This window comes from Notechis scutatus, chromosome 10 (genome assembly GCF_049901735.1).
Source record: "Notechis scutatus isolate UNSWTSFEM ecotype Mainland chromosome 10, rNotScu1.2, whole genome shotgun sequence".
Lineage (NCBI taxonomy): Eukaryota > Metazoa > Chordata > Lepidosauria > Squamata > Elapidae > Notechis > Notechis scutatus.
In genome coordinates, this window is record NC_142018.1 from 10,993,962 (window position 1) to 11,000,725 (window position 6,764).

Below are 6,764 nucleotides of genomic sequence, written 5' to 3' on the forward strand. Positions count from 1 at the left end.
GGGGGGAAATCTGCCCGCGGTCACGTGACTCCTCTGCGTCCGCCGAGAGCTGCCGGAAGCGGGTCGAGGCGGCCGGAAGGTCCTTCGCGGGGCGTTGTGGGGAGTGTAGTTCCTTTTCCCAAACGGAGTTTTTGTGTTGCGATCCGCTTTGTTTACGCGCAAAACCTTTGTGTCCGTTTAGTTTGGGCCCCTTTTTAAACCTAATCCCCTTCCTCCTCCTAATCAATCTCAATGTGAGATTAAAGTTGCAAGATTTGCAAACTTAATTCAGCAATTCCTCCCTACTGCCGTTTCCCCCGCGGCTGCATAAGGGGTAGACTGCTTTATAGTATGGAGGTTCTACTTCTATATGTATTTAAAAAGTTGTGTAATATATATAGAAGTAGATCCTCCATACTACAAAGCAGTCGACCCCTTATGCAGCCGCTGGGAAAACAGCAGTAGGGAGGAATTGCTGAATCAAGTTCAGAATTAGGTTCTATTTCTGTATATATTTTAAAAGTTGTGTAATATATATAGAAGTAGAACCTCCATACTATAAAACAATCTACCTCTTATGCAGCTGCTGGGGAAACAGCAGTAGGGAGGAATTGCTGAATTAAGTAACTACAGTTTGGGATGCTAACATGAAATGTATGTTCTACTATGAATTTGTTTCCATCCTGCCTTTATTGTTTTTACAAATAATACGGTGAACATAGCCAACACACCTTCCTCCCCTTATTTTCCTCACGACAACAACCTTGTGAGGTGGGAGAAAGGGAGAGAGAGAGAGAGAGATCCTAAGGACCTAGCTCACATCCTATTTGATTGTTGTCTATATAAGAGGATGAAAGACGGGTACCTTGGTCTATATACTAAATGAACGACCCCATATTGGGAACCCCATATCAAAAACAACTTACCTTACGTGTGGCCAGAATTTGAAATTAACAATTAACAATTAGCACAGTATCTGAGCAAAATGCTCCAGTTGAGATCGGCATAAGTGGGACTGATTGGAGTAGATTGTAGGGGTGATATTGACATATAGTTATTTTATCCATATTTTTATTCTAGATTTATATCTCTGTTATATTTTATTCTATTTTATCGCATCGTAACATTTTATATAGTTTTACTGCATTTTACCTTATCTGTTTTTATTGTACCTTACCGTAGCTCATACTGACATGGTCAATTGACTAATCAATAATCAATAAAGTAAAGGCTGAGGCAGGATTTGAACTCACACTTTCCTGCTTTCTAGCCAGGTGCCTTAACAACTAGACCAAACTGACCTGCTGTTTTATATTTGCCAGGTCTCTGAAATTTTGGTTGATCCCAAATGGCAGCAGCTAGTCCTGCGTAGTTTTTTCTCTAGTAATGTACTACTAACTAGAGCATACAAAACATTTGCTAGACCAATTCTCGAATACAGCTCATCTGTCTGGAACCCGCATTGCACATCGGACATTAACACAATCGAGAGAGTCCAGAGATATTTCACGAGAAGAGTTCTCCACTCCTCTACTCGCAACAGAATACTTTATGCCACCAGACTTGAAATTTGAGGCTTAGACAACTTAAAACTATGCCGCCTTCGATCTGACCTAAGTGTAGTACATAAAATTATCTATTGCAATGTCCTATCCATCAATGACTACTTCAGCTTCAGCCACAACAATACACAAGCACACAATAGATACAAACTCAGGGTGAACCGCACCAAACTCGATTGCAGGAAATACAACTTCAGCAACAGAGTGGTCAATGCCTGGAATACTCTACCTGACTCTGTGGTTTCTTCCCCAAACACCAAACACTTTAACCTCAGACTGCTACTGTTGACCTCACCCCATTCCTAAGAGGTCTTTAAGGGGACATGCATAAGCGCACCAACGTGCCTACCGTCCCTGTCCTAATGTTCCCTTTCATTCGTATCCATTTCATGTATTAATAATCATGTTTATCCTTATATCTGTTATCTACATGCTGGGCAAACAAATAAATAAAATAAATAAATAGTCCAGTTTCAACAACATAACAAGACTTAAGTAAGACTCTAAATTTGATTATGACGCAACAATTCCGAGGAGACTAAGATACATAGAGGTGTGTTCATCAATCTGTTCCTATAACTTAGTCCATCATGCAAACAGCTCTTCAGAGTCCAACCTGAAGCTCATACATTATACAAAGCTATAAAATGCTCAGGGTTCTGTCTTAATGTGTCCTTTATAAGCTATAATGTGAACTTATATTTGAAGCAAGCAAGCCAATTCATTCATTCAGCCAGAAATCATGGTTAAAGCAAGGCAAAGCTTAATGTGATATGTAAATCCAAACAACCTCTTATTTTCTAGGCATTGTTTTTCTTCTTTGTTACTCATTGTTCTCTAGGATGTGATCTGACATTCGGAAGGAATCCCAGGCATAAAATCATTCATTCTCACCTTTTAGCAAGTGGCTATTACAGACAGGAAGGTTTTGGGCTGAAGAGTTTGGACTTTCCAGGAATTGCAGACTTGGGTTCCCAAATAAATATGAAGACATACAGTAGCCTTAACATCTGATAACACTAAGGCAAAAAATCAGGGGTGGGATTCAACCGGTGTTACTACTGGTTCGGTGACTATGTTTTGCACTTAGGATTGCATTAAGATTGCATTAGGTTTTTTGGCTGCTGCTGCACACTGCTGGCTCATATTTAATTGGTTGTCCACTAAGACTCCAAGATCCCTCTCACAGTTACTGCTATTGAGCCTGGTTTCACCCAGTCTATATGTGTACTTTTGGTTTTCCTTGCCTGAGTGTAGGACTTTACTTTTCTCTACATCGAATTTCATTTTGTTAGATACGGCCCAGTGTTCTAGTCTGTCAAGATCCATCTGGATCTTGAGCCTATCTTCTTGGATGTTCTATGACATCACCACAAAAATGATGCATTTGCAAGTGGATATTATTATATTATGTTTGATGTTCCTTGCCAATCACCCAGATGCCCAATGAAGTCAGTGTGCAAAATGATGCATGTTATGGATACATAGACAACATTTACTTTGATCGGTGACCAAAATCAAGCCACATTATGGATTAATGCAATGTATGAACAAGCATGTGCTATCAATCCAGAATTAGGTTTGTTTGCTGTGACTTGTGGCTGTGGAAAGCTTTGACCTTGGCATCAGCTGCAAACCATTATAATGAAGAACATCTCCTGGCAGTTTTATTATTGTTCTGGACCAGAATTCTCTGAGTGAACCACATAATTAAAATCATTAAACACTTTTCATTTCAAATAAAGACACCATACAATCATAGCTAGGGGATCGAGGCAACTGGAGCACATTTAATTTTACAGATAATATAACAAAATTAAGTCACATTGTCAACGTTTCAATCTCTGAATGTAAAACTCTATTGAGTACCTCATGTCGGCCCTGATTAGGGCAAAACCAGATTTAACTAATTTCTGCACAAACCCATATAATTAAAGTATAGATTCTCCCTTCCCCTATTAGAGCACACCACATTGTCCAATTGAGTCTCATTATATTGTTATGAGAAAAAGTCTCTGACTTCGGCAAACACCTGCTGAAGTGGTCTTGGTTCTCACGGCTCTCTTCTTAATGTCTGGAGCCTATATTCCATCTCCCCCTCCCCTCCCCCCTGTTTTGTTGGCAAGCCGAGAAGAGATAATGGTTGCAACAGCAAAAGAAGATAGGCTCAAGATCCAGATGGATCTTGACAGACTTGAACACTGGGCCCTATCTAACAAAATGAAATTAAATGTAGAGAAATGTAAAGTCTTACACTTAGGCAAGAAAAACCAAAAGTATATATATATATATATATAGACTTGGTGAAACCAGGCTTAATAGCAGTAACTGTGAGAGGGATCTTGGAGTCTTAGTGGACAACCAGTTAAATATGAGCCAGCAGTGTGTGGCGGCAGCCAAAAAGCCAATGCAATCCTACGTTGCATTAACAAAGGGATACAATCAAAATCAAGTGAGGTACCAATACCACTCTACAAATCCTTAGTAAGACCACACCTGGAATATTGCATCCAGTTTTGGTCACCAGACTATAAAAAAAGTGTTGAGACTCTGGAAAGAGTGCAGAGAAGAGCAACCAAGATAAGAGATTAAAACATATGATGAACGGTTGAAGGAACTGGGCATGGCTGGTCTAGTGAAGAGAAGGACCAGGGGAGACATGATAGCAGTTTACCGATATTTGAGGGGCTGCCACAGAGAGGAGGGGATCAAGCTATTGTCCAAGGCACCCGAAGGCCAGACAAGGATAATGGATGGAAATCGAACAAGGAGTGATTCAACCTGGAAATAAAGATAAATTTTCTGACAGAGAGAACAATCAACCCATAGAAAAGAAGTTGCCTTCAGAAGCTGTGGAAGCTTCATCACTGGAGACTTTCAAGAGAAACTGGACTGCCATCCATCAGAAATCTGCAAGAAAACCACCAAGCTCAGAAAGCACCAAGGACCCCTCATTTCAAGTCTGAGCTAAAAATATTCTCCTTTATTAGATTAGGAGACTTCCAACTTTAGGGGACGAGCGGTCTGCCACCTCCAAGTGGTGTCCCCTGGATGCGCAAAGCCGTTAAACGCTGACCGTAACTGAGAGCAGACCCTCCGGCGACAGGCCCCCCGCGACAGGCCGGCTGGAGTACTCAAATGCCGCATCAACATGGTGGAAACGTCCACTACTGAACACACGCCCAATGCTACCGCGTTCGGGGAACCGGCGGGTGCAGGAGACCATTGGCCTGCGTCAAAAATCAACGAAATGGTCCACGGAAAGCACGGCGCACTTGCACCGTGTGAAAGCTATGACGGCCGCGTCCGGGTCTGGACGCGCCACGGAGACTACCCGATCCGTGTGAAAAATGCAAGCGGGGAACAGAGGATTGCCAGGCGCTCAAGGTGGCCACCTGGGCGTGGATTCGCTGACTGGACGCTCGACCGAGATCGTCAGGGCCATGCGGGACAGGAAGCTGGACATCTGCTGCCTCCAGGAAACTCGCTGGAAGGGCAACAAGGCTACGACTATAGACGGCTATAAGATCATATACACCAGCTGTAAGGAAAACCGCGGTGGTGTAGCTGTGGTTGTCAGTCCCAGCTGGCAAAGCTCCGTTGCAGAAGTTAAGCGCCTCACAGAGCGACTGATGATAATCGTCGTGGCGACCGAGAGGCAGCGCCTATACATCTTGTCCGCCACGCCCTCAGACCGGATGTCACGAGGAGGAGAAGGATACCTTCTGGGAACTGCTCGACATCCAACTCAGGCAGATCCCATATGAAGGCGACATCATCATCTCTGGCGACCTGAATGGTCATGTAGGGCGGGACAAAAGCGGACACCAGTGCCACGGTGGGCACGGCACAGGCGATATGAATGAGAATGGCCAGAGGATCCTGGACTTTGCCGACTCCCATGATATGACCATCACGAACACCTGCTTCATTAGGCGAGAACCCCAACTCCTCACCTACCATAGCAGAAATGGGAACCACCACACACAGATCGACTACATCATCGTACGACGAAGAGCCGCTAAAAACGTGCTCAACGCCAAGGTGTACCCATACGAATCGAGCAGTCAGCACAGGCCGCTGATGGCGAAGATCAGGATCAACAAGCCCAAGACCAAGATTGACAAAAGAATGCAGACCAGCCACGAATCAAGTGGTGGAACCAGAAGAAGATGGCGGGACCCCTCATCAAACCGGAGCAGTTCCTGCAGATGGTCGATGGGCCACAGGAAGCGTGGTCCATGCTGAAGAGCACTGTTCACACTGCCGGCTGCCAACAGCTTGGTTGTACCAAGCCAGGACGGAGACGCATCGAGCGAGATACATGGCTCTGGACACCGGAAGTACAAGATGCCGTGCACCTGAAGAAACGGCTCTACAAGGCCTTTCTTCAGGACAAGACCAGCGAGAAGCTCTGCGAGTACAAGGCGGCCAAAAAGGCAGCCAAGAAAGCAGTAGCGACAGCCAGAAGCTCCCACTACGACGACATCTACGAGAAGCTGAACACGCGAGAAGGCGAGAATGAGATCTACCGCCTAGCCAAAAGCAGACACAGGAAGACCCTGGACATTGACCAGTTTCATGGGATCAACGACGAAGGGGAAATTTGATCGTCAACCCCAGAGACGCTGCCGAGAGGTGGCGGCAATACTTGAAGATCTCCACCGAGGAGTTCCCACACCCACGAACCCCGCAAGGTGACCCCGTCGAAGGCCCAGTCTCAGGCATTCACGCCAGCGAGGTCACCGGCGCCATCAAGGCCATGAAAAAGCGGTAAGGCAACAGGACCAGGCGACATCCCTGCCGACTTCTGGAAAAAGGCACTACCGGGCTCGGCATTGTGGCTGTGCGAGCTGTTCAACAACATCGTCTCCACGGGAATAGTGCCACACGACTGGTACCGCAGCACCACTGTTCGATCTGGAAGGAAAGGGCAGCCCAGCGGACTGCTACAACTACAGACCGGTCAGGTTACTGTCACACACTATGAAGATCTTGACGCGTCCTCGATAAGCGCATTCGGGACATCGTCGACATCAGCGTCAACCAGGCGGATTCATCAAGAACTGCGGCACCACCGATGCCATCTTCGGTGTGCGGATGCTGATGGAGGCTCACAGAGAGAAGAAAATCCCGCTCCACACCGCCTTCTTGGACTTGGAAAAGGCCTTCGACCCGAGTCCCGCATGATCTCATCTGGTGCGCACTGCGAGATCACGGCGT